Raw genomic sequence first — 13,250 nt, forward strand, 5'->3', positions numbered from 1 at the left:
ATCTATAAAATGCTAATATAAAAGTTAGCTCTTTTTTGCTAAAGGAAAGCAGGAAGTGTGCTTTCAGTAAAAAAGTATGAAAAAATACTAAAAAGAATTATGCATGATCAGAATTTTCTAAAATTGGATTACAATTAGTTAGATAAATGGATTTTGTTGGGAATGACAGGGTCATAAGAAAACTGGTTAGAGCCACTTAGGTCCAAGATGGCGGAGCTGACTTTCACTAGACCTTGAGCCTTGGTATTTGCGCCCATTGTGACATATCAACAAGCTAAATGATACACCCATCAACACTGACTAAATCTGACCAAATGTTCTAAACGCTTTTAATTGATCTTTTCAATAAAACTTCCTAAATCGAATTCTTTTGAAGTTCCTTTGACCTCTAGCTAACTTTGGGGTGCTTCAGAGGGCCCCTGAAACATCCCAAAGAGAGATATTAAACTGTGTTTATTTGGTTGGTTAAATTACATGAAAAAGATTATCAAATGAGTAATAAATCTGCTCATGTTATAATGTATGATAAAATTACTAATACAGATATCCTAGAAATTATATGGAGTTCTTAACATTTTGATATGTCTTGGTGTTCTAATTAGAAACCTGACGACTTCACAAAAGTTAACAAAGGACTGAATGAACCAGCGAATATGCTTATAACTTATGGTTTCTATCTAAAAAAATTACAGGTTTGAATCTTGTGTTTTCCAGGAGTAAGGAAAACCTTCCTCTCAAACTAATTATGAAAATAATTTGGTAAAATTATACGTTATGAACAAAACAATTATATTTTCTCTCTATCTGACTCCTCCAGAAATTTGAAACTCTTAGGTTTCCAGTAAGTTAATCAAATGAGCTAGGAAGATTATCTCACTAACAGGTAGAAAAATCTCAAGGAATTTTTGAGACCTTAAAAAGGGAAGAGTTCACCTAGATTTGTTAGACAAAATCTGTGATAAGCCTTTGGTGTGAGTTTCCCAGCCCTGTTTTATAGTAAAAGTTCAGTCTGAGATTCTATAAATGTTTCAGCAAAATAAAAAGTCTATAAACAATTATGGTTATATAAATCATTAGAACAAAATTAGTGAGAACAGACCTGTTTTGCAAACAAACTAGCCTTAATTTGGTTATATTTGATAAAAATGAGGGTAACTTTAGAAAAAAAAAAAAGATATTTCAAAAAATGTTAAATCTCAGTTAATGGAGGTCTGCATGTAGTAAGACTCATTTCTTAGATAGTTCTTTGCTGTTATGTGATATTAATGTAAAATTTAATTGAATTCTTAAAGAACACCCTAAGTTTGTTTCTGAAGCTTATCTCAGTAATCTATCTTTGGATGAAGATCAGATGCCTCATGACCTGCAACCAGAACTAGAAAAAGACATAATTTAGGAGACTGCCTCCAACCTGGATAGAAGGGCTTTTTATCAGGTACTCTTAACTAGCTCATGCACAATGAAACTGAAGGAAAATTAACTCTTAGATTAATTCCCACTTCCAAAGGCCCCTACACTGGATTGGTCTATAGAAAAGACAGCCGACCTGATCTCACCTTCAAATGATGCTCAAACAGGAAAAACTACACTACACCAGGATGAAAAGACAACTACAGCAGAGGTAGGCAGCTTGCCCAAGATGCTGGATCTGCTTCGTATGATCATTTATAATGTTTTCTTGACTTCTTAGACCTTTGCATATAAATCAAATGCTTTTCTTTCATAGGCCTGATCCTATGCTAGTTTTAGAAATCAATCCAATTGTTGGGTTTGTGGCCAATTACCTGTATCTAATTCTGGGTTACCTTGGTAAATTTCTCTACTATAAGACTCTAACTGGTTGGCCCTGTAAAAATTTACTTTAAAAAAAAATTATAGTCATATTCAGGTCACTGTGATGCTACTAGACGGGATCCCCTCACTGGGCTAATTAATAATGCCTGCTCTGACTCTGGCCACAAATTTGAGCTTTTTTCTATTACTCAGGCTTAATCAGAGCAACAAGAAAAGTTTCAGCAAAAAAAAAAAAAATCTCCCACAGTTATGAGAACGATTTATATAGATAACACCAGGCTATGGTAATTTAGGTTTAAAGTCTCCTCTGTGTTGGAAACAATTAAATCATACTAAGGATAATCAGTCTAGTAACACTAAAAAACTGGGCTATGTGCCTTATAGACGGTGGTGCCAATGTATAATTTCCCTGAAAGATAAAGATTTGTACAGAGTAGACTAAGTCAGACGACCTGAGTTATACTGGGCTATGTGCCTTTAGATGGTGGTGCCAATGGATAATTTCCGTGCAAGATAAAGATTCGTGCAGAGTAGACTAAGTCAGACGGCCTGGGATATACTGGGCTACATCTAATGGAAGCTCTTAAGTCTTACTTGTGACTTTACTAATACTGCTGGCTATGCTCTTTGTATTTCACCTGTTTTACAAAACTGCTGTTTCTTACACTGCCAAATGTGTGACTGAAGCCTCTGACAAAATAATATGTAGTTCCCTATGAGATCGATGATGATAACAGTGCAACTCTAGATATGAAAAAAAGCAACAAGAGGGAATGTCTTCCTGGACCAAGAGGCTAGTAAGACAGGTGGTCCAGAGAATTTTGGATACTGTTTAATGGCCTAGTCCAGTAACAGCACATTGAGTGGCCTGTCAACAAAATCTTTGCCAAACCTGAAAATGGACATTCTCAGCACCATGGGATAAAATGGTCATGAAATGCCCCCCTCAAAATCATGGTCAAGTTTATGAGCAAAAAGGGGCTCTGTCAACTGAAGATTGACACTTGCCATCTACATCTACAGAGATTAAATCACGGCCTGTGCAACTGCTGACTTTCAACAGCCCTGAAAGAAGTTCAGGGTGAAAATCAGGAATGAGGCACTCGGTGCGCTGAAAAAAACTGGCAGAACAGGCCTTCAGATAGTTAGATATTTTCCAGAGATTTTATGAGTCCCAATTCTTGCATCTTCTCATACCTAGAGAAACACTGACGTCAGTAATGGTGCCATCTGCTTTGGCTATTAAGGAAAATTTTACAACTAAAAGTCAAAATAGAGTACTCAGCTATGGTTCAGACATCCTGGAAAATAACCAGGTGTTACTATGGGTGTAATTTCAGATTAGACGTTATGTTGCTAAACACTTGAGTTTTCTGAGTCGTGTCAGGCTTAGATGCCACCATTCTCAAAACAATGTCTGCTGGATGCTAATAACTTCTACCTTACTTTTTATAAAACTAGACAACTGGCCACCTGGCTAAAAGTCTCCCTGAAGTGCCAGGACTAGACTGGGTTTCAGGCCTATTCTTAAAAAAAATAGATTTATTTTGTCTATTAAAATTCCAGTTATCCCTCCTCCAGCTACTACTAATTGGGTCTGTTACAACAAAATGGCAGACGAAAAGATTGAGATTTTAATCATACAAGGCTCAGATCTAGGACTTAGAACTCAGGAATACTTCCAAGTCAGTGTCTCTTCTCCAAGCTGAGGCGGTCCTATGCCCCATTTTGACAAAAACTTATCACAGTCATAGTTGCCCTGTTCCCTAAATTAAAACTGAGCAGGACTCTGTGGGTGGAGACTCTGGAGTACAGATCTGCTGTGTGTTTCCCATTTCTTATCTGTAAGATATAGGCTTCATTCAGCCTCCTTGACCTTCCCTGAGTTCCAAAGGGTGGATTCAAACGATTGCAAATCAGGGAAGGGAGAGAATACCGAAACAGGAGAAACAATCAAATGGTGGTACAGCCTTGAGACAGGGTCCTGGTTCCTACTCAAAGAAATATGCATAACAATGTCTTTTGAGTTCTTCTACAGAGCTGGAGCCACCACCCAGGTGGAAGATGGTAACTTCAGACTAAACACAAGATTCCTGGAGCACAGCTCTGTTCCTTCACCACCAGCCAAGCAAAAGAAAAAAAAAAAAAAAAGTCACATACCCTGCAGCCCTCACTGCAAATGTTGCCTCCTATTTCTGGGGACCAGTGATGACCATCCTGTAAGGTCTCCTGTTTGGCCCCTGTCTATTTCATTTCTGAGAGGCGCCAACAGTTTCAAACTAAATTGCTGTTATTATAAGAGTAAAAGCTGGTTTCAGATATAGAACACCCCAGCTTAGATCAGGGAGAGAGACTTCTGCTCTGCTAGGCAGGCCTATGCCCAGGCACAGCAGGAAAAATTTACAGAAGAAAGAGACCTCCGCCCCAATTCCCAAGAAGCATCTTGAGTATAAAGTCTCTCAGGGGGGAGTTGTTAGGGGAAGCACACTGATTGAAACCGCCACCCTGGCCAGGCACCATAGTAACCATTTGCATGAGTTGTTTTATGACAGGAGATCCTGATAAGGAATACAGAACTAATAAGCCACCACCAACCGGAAGAGTTCGGGAAAGGTCAAAAGGAGACACCGCATGTCTGTCCACTTCCCAGAATCCCTCTCGCTAGCATCCATCCTGGCTGAGAGATTCGTGCGCCACCAGGAAAGACTCTGAATTAGAATGATTCACCAAAGACCACCCGGAAAATAATCCCATCACCATAAAACCTGAGACTGTGAGCCACAAGGCAGAGCAGTTCTCCTGGGTTCTCTTACCTACTACTCTCCACCTGGGTGCCCTTCCCAATAAAATCTCTTGCTTTGTCAGCATGTGTCTCCTTGGACGATTCATTTCCGAGTGTTAGACAAGAGCCCAGTTTCAGGCCCTGGAAGGGGTCCCCCTTCCTGCAACAATGGCATTTGGCCTCGATCCTGCACCCCAAGTCATAGAGGAAGGGGATGACCGGGGGACCAGATGGTGAGGTGAGGTTAGTGGACCAAGGCCTCGTAGCCCCTTCTCCTTGAGTGGGCCAGCGGGGTCACTCACAGAGGTAGTCGTCATCCTGGGGCTCGCTGACCTCTTGGTACACGTGGCCCTTTCTTTCCCGCAGACTGTACCTCCTCACTCCAGTCTCCTTTCTTCTGAGTTCTAAGATGGAGAACAGAAGCTAAGCAAGGCTGATGGGTTCTGGGGAGTTAGCCCCTGTTTTATCAGAAAGTGTGAGTTCTCCTACCTGTCCATCTAAACACTTTGTTAAAACTTTCTTACATGTATTTTTCAAACTTTTACTTTTGTAATTTTATGTTTTCATGTTACATTATTTATTTCTTGGTCACACTGCATGGCTTGTGGGATCTTAGTTCACCGACCAGGAATGGAACCCACACCTCCTGCAGTGGAAGTGTGGAGCCTTAAACACTTCACCCCCAGGGAGTCCCTTCTCTATACTTTCTTTCTTCTCCCTTTAACTACAGGTTCAGGAGACTGAGGCTCCACTGACCACAGATGCCCAGTTCAGTGATAGCATCCTGCACTTCCTGTCAGTAGGTTTAACTTCCAAACCTTCCTACTTAGGAAATAGTTCACCGACACATCTACTCAGAAAACATATGTTAAGGGCACATGACATGTAAGGGCACATGAGCAGAGATCTGGGCATAAACACTAACAAAGCACGGATCCCATCATCACAGCTGGATTTATTGAACTACTTGTAGATGTCAGACTTTTGCATTTAATGTAAGACTTTCAAGCATCGTATGAGTTATGTATCCGTATCTTCACTTTACAGATAGCAATCGGGACCTCAGAAAATGTATAAGATTTTCCCAAGGCCCCAGTGCTAACTTCATGTCTCAGATCAGTCCAGCTTAAACCCATGCCTACCCAAAGTCCGTGCCACACACCTAGGCCATACTTATTAGTTTTTCTACAGGGATTAGAGGAACTAATTAGAGGAACTCCCCCAAATTTCTCTTACCGACTTTTTGTCTGGGGTGCTGTCCAGGGGTCCTTGCTTTTCTGTGATGGGGCACTGGTTTCTGAGCCTGCTTGGAGCCAGTTGTCTTCAGCGATTTTGCTGCTCCCGGCAATTCCTTCAAACTAGATTCCTTACTTAATGGTGCCCTGGACATTCTCTTCCATGTGAGTAAGAGACAACATGCAGTTCTTTAGTTGTTTAGGACTTTATGAAGTGTTTTCACATGCATGATTTTAGTTAATACTTTGACAATTCTTAGAAATACCTGATTTGAAGGGGGGTGGGTCTGAACACTGGAGTGTAACAAAAGGACCTAGGTGGATAGTGAATCAAAGCTAGAATTCATATCTTAAGGTTCTTCCCCTTCAACTTTCTGCATAAAAGTGAGAGCAAGGGAGGAAGAATAGCTGGAGGTCAGGGAAAGAAGAGGGTGAGTGCTCGTAGAGAGAATCGGGGGTGTTCTATTAATTAGTGGCCCTTTGATGGATGAGGAAGTATGGAAAATTACAGAGGGGACAAAACACATCTGGAAAATAAGGTGACAAAGCAGTGAGATTAAGAAGAGAAAAGACGATCGGCAGAAACACATTTAGACAATATAGAAAATGAGATGAGAGTTGCAGGTTGCCATGTCCTAGAGACAATGTTTGGAATTAAAGTAGCTGGTCTCATCAGTTCTCCTTGAACAAGGCTGTATGACTAGCTGGTTCTACTCATTTTCCTGATCCATTCATTGGTATACAGGCTAATTCTTAATATTATAGTGGACATGAAATTTAATAACCTTCAACAAATTGTTGTGTGAGCTATTTAATACAGTAAGAACGTGAGCGTACATCCCTGGCATCAATTTATTCCCTAAACTGCATCTATAATTGAAGTCTAGCTCACAGACACTATCTTCAGCATTCTTTGACCTTCCTACTCCTAGGTGAATGCTCAAATGTGGAGTCACTCATTCACAAAACATTCAGGGTCCCTCAGGGCTTTGAGCTGGGCCTGGACTTCTGAGAATGAATGGGTGTGGGCTAGGATCTCAAAGCTCACAACACAGGGGCAGGCTTAACACATGATTCCAAACAGGAGAGTCGCCTGTTAGAGCTCAGAGGAGGAGCTGTTACTCCTCCTGCAAGAAGGAGCATTTGAAATGATGCCCAGATGATGAGTTTCTACTCAAAAGTGGGTAATCTATGTGACGTCCTTCTGTTATTTTCTTATTTGTTGCTTTTCAGTCATAACCCTGAGGCTTCTCAGGGTGGCGAGTTGCTTCCTCTTATTGGAGTGGGAGGCTCTGAGGTAGGGATCCTGTCTCCTTCTTCATCTTGGACCATCCACTCTACAAACTGCCCAGCATGTCCTTAAGCTTCCCTTAGTCAGATGTCTTAGCATATCCCTCCCTAGCACAGCACAAAAGAACTGAGGTTGAAAACATCTCTCAGATGAATGATATAAAGATGTATGAATAAGCTTCATAGAACTATGGAAGCTTTAATCAGTTTGTAAGGGGTTTAGAGAAAGTGCATTGTTTTAGATTGCACTGCCAGTGATACTGTGATCTCAGGCATATAATCAAATGTTTTTTACCTCATTTTTGGATCTATAATGGTGATAGATATATACCTACATATAGGAACTGTAGGATTGATTTAAGGTTTAGGTAAGTTTATTCACATAACATGCTCAAAGTCTGAAACATTATGTAAATAATGTAGGAACAGAACTGCCTACTACTGTTGTTGTTCTTACTAACTGTAAAGATGGTGATGATGTCAGACAGTGTGCTAAAGATCCAGGGCAGGAAGGCAGCCGTCTCCAGGATCTCTGTGTTTTCTCCTATTCTCACCTGTGACTGGATCCATGAGGAGGACATTTTGGCAACAGGATTTGGGAAATACTCACCTTCTGGTGTTTACTGTGGTCCACTCTGAAGGCCATCGAAGAAGGTTTACCTAAAAAATGGTGAGAATCAGTGTTTTGGTTGGTAAATGTTTCCAAACTCTGGGTATTCTAACTAAGGAGACATAAATCTAAGACAGAGAGTGACAAAGACAATGATTAGCAAAGGAGGAATGGAAGATGATTTCTGTATCATCAACTTCTATGCTTCCACTGGGAGCATTACATAATTTTCTTAAAATTAAAAAAAAAAAAAATGAAACTTTATCTGTGCCTTATCTGATGTTCATAAAGTAATAAATTTAGTAGCCTTTTATGACAAAACTACTCATCAATGTAGAAATACGAGGAAGTGACTGCAATATAATAAAGGTCATATATTGAAAGTCTACCTCTAACATCCTAGTCATCAGTGAAAAGCTGAAAACTTCTATGATCAAGAAAAAAAGGCAAGGATGCCTGATATCTACATTTCTGTTCACCATAATATTAGAACTCCTAGCCAGGGCTTTAGGTTAGAAACGGAAACAAAAGGCTTCCATTTGGAAAGAAAGAAGTAAAATTATGTCTGTTCACAGGGGCATGGTTTTATGTGCAGAAATATCTTTAAATCCACACACACAAAAATCCTGCACAGAAAGTTGCACGGTACAAAATCAACATTCAAATATCTTTCCGTGCATGAAGAATGACCATTCCAGAAAGGAAAGAAAGAAAACAGTCCTATTTATTTTTTATTTTTTTAAAGCTATACTGAACAGCTAAATTAAAAAACAATATATTTATTTTTATTTATTTGTTTGTGCCAGGTCTTTGTTGCGGCATGTGGGATCTAATTCCCTGACTAGGGACTGAACCCATGTTCTCTGCACTGGGAGTGTGGAGTCTTAGCCACTGGAAAAACAATCTTATTTATAATAACATTGAAAAGAATGAAGTAATTAGCAATAAACTTAAGGAGATGAAAGACTTATATGTTGAAAACTACAAAGTATTGCTGAAAGGAATCAGACATAAATAAATAGATATGTGTCTCAAGTTTATGGATTGGGAGGCTTAATATTATTAAGCTGTTCATACTACCCAAAGCAATTTAAAGATTCAATGCAATTCCTATTAAAATCCCAATGGAATTTTTTTCAGATATAGAAAATCCATCCAACAGTTAACACGGAATCTCAGAGCACACCAAATAGGCAAAGCAATCTTAGAAAGAACAGCAAAGCTGGAGGCCTCTGATTTCAGAACATACTACAAAGGTACAGGAAGCAAAAGAGTGTAGATTTGGCAATAAATGTGTGCTTAGTCGCTCAGTCTTCTTGACTTTTTGTGACCTTTTGGACTGTAACCCACCAGGCTCCTCTGTCCAGGGGATTTCTCAGGCAAGAACACTGGACAGGGTTGCCATTTCCTTCTGCAGGGGATCTTCTTAACCCATGGAGTGAACCCACATCTCCTGTGTCTCCTGCACTGAAGGCAGATTCTTCACCTGCTGAGCCACTGAGGAAGCTGGCTGGCATAAAGACAGATATGTCAATCAATGGAACAGAATAGAGAGCCAGAAATAAACTCTTGGATACATGGTCTAATGATCTTCATCTCGGGTGTCAAGATAATGTGGAAAGTTTAATCCCTGTAATGAATGGTGCTGGGGAAACAAAATAACCATATACAAAATAATGAACATCTTACGTCTTGAAGAAAAATCAACTCAGAATGGATGAAAGACCTAAATGCAAGACTTGATAAGACTCTTAGAAGAAAACAAGGGTGAAGCTTCAGAACACTGAATCAGCAATGATTTCTTAGATATGGTATCAAGTGCACAATATTAGTAACAAAGTACAAATAGACAAATGAGATTAATCTTAAAACCTCTGTGCAGCAAAGGACACTAAACAGAGTTGAAAAGGTCACCTACAGGATGGTAGAAAATATTTGTAAACTATGCATCTGATATGGGGTTACTAAGCATACACCAGTATGAAGGCTACCTATAAGCCCCGAAGAGAACCTGATTGACCATGATGGCACCTTGATATCAAATTTCCATGGTCCAGCATTGGAAGAAAACAAATTTCTCTGGTTTAAGGAATGCAGTCTGCTTTGTTATGGCAGTCTGAGCTGACTAACAGTGAGAGAAGGAATTGAATAGACATTTCTCCAGAGAAAATACACAAATGGCCAACAAACATATGAAAAGATGCTCAATATTACTAATCAATAGGGAAACACAAATTGAAACCTGCGATGGGCAATATGTATAAGAAGACAATAGCAAGCTTGGTAAGGATACGGATAAATTGGAACCCTTATACACTATTGTTGGCAATGTAAAATGTTGCAAGCTTTCTAGAAAACAGTATGGAGTTTCCACAGAAAATTAGAACTGCTGTATGATCTAGGAATCCCATCAAAAGTGTATTTCCATAAAAAGTTGAAAGCAAGTTATTGAATAAATAGTGGGCACATGAATGGTCATTGCCTCATTATTTCCAATAGGCAAGATGTGTAAGCAACCTAAATGTTCATTGGTGGATAAAAGATAAAGACTATATGTAAGATATATATTATACCTCTTATATCCACATACACACAACAGAATGTTTTGAAGCCTTAAAAAATATTTCTGTCACATGCTACATCATGGATGGGCCTTGATGATATTTTACTAAGTGACATGAACCAATCAAAAACGAGAAATATTGCCCGATTCCACTTCTATGAGGTATCTAAATTAATCAAATCCATGGAAACAGAAAATAAAATCGTGGTTGCCAAGGGCTGTGAGGAGGAAGGATTGGAGAATTGTTACTCAGTGGGTTAGGGCTTCAGTCACGCAAAATGTATCATTTCTACAGATTTGTTGTACATCAATGTGTATATATATCCCCTGTGGCTCAGTGGTAAAAAATCCACCTGCAATGCAGGAGATGCAACAGATGCAGGCCCAGTTCCTGGGTTGGGAAGATCACCTGGAGCAGGAGATGGCAACCCACTCCAGGATTCTTGCCTAGAGAATCCCACGGACAGAGGAGCCTGGTGGGCTACAGTCTATGGGTAGGCAGAGTCAGACATGACTGAGCGATTAGCACTATGGCCACTAACACTAACATGCACATAGTTAGCAACAGTGTGTCATACACTCAGAAATTGGTAAAACGGTAAATAAAGACGGGCAGGCGTATGGTGAACCGAGGCGTATGTATTCCCTGTGAAGAATCTCTCCTTATGTCAAAACCTTTGCAGACAACCAAATGTTTGCTTTTCATGTCCCTTTCACTAGTTTTAATAACCTCAGGGAACAGAGGGACTTCCCTGGTGCACAGTGGATGAGAATCTGCCTGCCAATGCAGAGGACACAGGTTTGATGGCTGGGCCAGGAAGATTCCACTTTCTGCGGGGCAGCTAAGCATGTGTGTCACAAACTACAGAGCCTGCACGTGCTCTGCAACAAGAAGACACTCACCGCAACCAGAGAAAGCCCATGGACAGCAGCAAAGACCCAGTGCAGCCAAAACTAAATAAATAATTTTGAAAAATCTGGGAGAACAGAAATCCATAGATGGAGAATCATAGAACTATCTAAATTGTTTCCTCCAGTCTAGGCAGATTAACTCTTCTAAACTCTTTGAGCAGCAGAAGAGGAAGTGAGCTGCTCACTTCTATTTTATAATAAGTGCACTTCATTTTATTTACCTGATGCCATCTCTGGTCAGTGAAATGTGGGAAAGATCATGGAGAATAAATAGTTCTCTCCAACCCTTTCCCAGAATCAAAATATAGAATTAGTTTTACCTTAGGGTAAGAAGATCACAGGTTTTGTTTTATATACATACATAAATAATGTATCTTGACATAATATGTTAATCATTTCTTCTTCGAAGAGATTTAATCCAATAACCAATGAGATTAGTATTAATCAGTTTGGTGAATTTATTTCTAAGGTTTCTTTAACTGCCTTTCACTAAGAATGTTTAGCAAAAATAATTCTTTGTAAAAAGAATGATAAATTTTAACCATAAAACTTTTGAGAATTACACTGGAAAACCTATACATTCATCTTCATTCAGGCTAATGTCAATATTCAGCCACAACCACTTCGGAATGCTGAAAATTATGTTTTCCCTACTACTGGCTGAGATGTAGTTGAGACCTAAGCCCAGGTTGGTTTCAGGAAGACACCTCCAAATCCTCCTGGCCTCTCACCTTGCTGCCTTGGTGTCCATTCTTCATCAGAATCCTCAGGGTCATCTACCTGGGGCTTGATGACCTGCCTGCGGTGATGCATGAAATCTGGACGGGTGGCTCTGAAACCTGGAAAGAAGCAAAACATTTGTTCTAAGAAGGAGAAACAAAGCATAGAAGCAATGGGAAGTGTCACAAAGTCAAGGAAATCTGTAGGCTGGGCTGGGGGAATCTAGAATAAGGCAAGAGGTGAGCTCTGCACTGCAGGGTCAACCTCCCTTTGGTACAAAACTGTAAACATTTCCTTAGTCTCCACACCAAAGGGACCTGTGAGCAGATGGAGCCACCTAAGAGCGGGCCAAGTGAACACTGAGGATGAAGACCTGTTTCATGTTTCCCAGGCTCAGGCACCCAGCACTTCCTGGTACCTATAGCAATCAGCGCTTCATAGTTTCTTTTCACATTCCTATATCGGATTTTTTCCCATTCTCCCATCTCTTCCCATTCTTCCTTGGAGAAGTATACGGAGATGTCTTTGAAAGCATCTTTGGCCTAAGGAAAATAATAGATTTCATCAGTGATTTACTAATCTAAATCAGACCTTAGAGCTGGGCCTTCTCCTCCACCTTTTGTGCAGGGAGTAGCCTGAAGCTACTGGATGGTCTGTGTGAGACAGGGATGAAGACTTTCCTTCCCGACTGTGTCCTGCTTACCTGAACAAACGCTGAGCATTTTCCTAACTCTCCCTGGACACAGAGCAGTTGACGAAGCTAGTGTCCTGTTTTGTCCCACTCCACCCCACCATCTCAGACAGGACCAGGCATTCCCATCCTGTGTACGGTCACAGGGAAGTTCACTCAGCTGGCCAGGCAAGCAGTCTGTGGTGCTTCAGGGACCAGCGCCATGTCCTTCCTATAGAGCTGGCTTAGAGCCCAGGTTTGCTGCCTCCACCTCTCACCGTGGGCTTCCGCTCTGTTCTCCTGGCATCTCCCTCAGTGCTCTCCTCTGGAGACCTGTTCGGCCTCATGGCCATTGGAGTGCTCAAGGCCAAGGTGCCTGTGGAAGAAGAAGGTGCTGAGATAGCCCAGACCAGTGTCCAGAGCCTGGTCTGTCTGCCTTGGGTGGAGTGTCCAGGGCAGGAAGGTGAGGGGAAAGTCAGGGTGAGGGTATTGGTGGGATGGACGGATCCTGACTAGATATGACAGATCAGCCTAATGTGAACTAGATTTGGTTTCTTTGGTTCCCCTACAATTCAGCCCCTCTGAGGGAATGCACTCGGATGGATGTGTCTGTGGGTGACGGAGGGATTCTTGAGGAGACCCGGAAACCCGTAACTGCTGGACTGGGGTCAGGC

General features: G+C 40.8%; 1 pseudogene; it reads right to left on the bottom strand.

Annotated features, from left to right (window-relative positions):
• The window catches only part of LOC133042737 (histone-lysine N-methyltransferase PRDM9-like), a 52,088-nt pseudogene extending 39,165 nt beyond the window's left edge, over window positions 1–12,923 (bottom strand).
• Between the last annotated feature and the right edge of the window lie 327 nt (window positions 12,924–13,250).

Source organism: Dama dama, chromosome 1, assembly GCF_033118175.1.
Source record: "Dama dama isolate Ldn47 chromosome 1, ASM3311817v1, whole genome shotgun sequence".
Classification (NCBI taxonomy): Eukaryota; Metazoa; Chordata; class Mammalia; order Artiodactyla; family Cervidae; genus Dama; species Dama dama.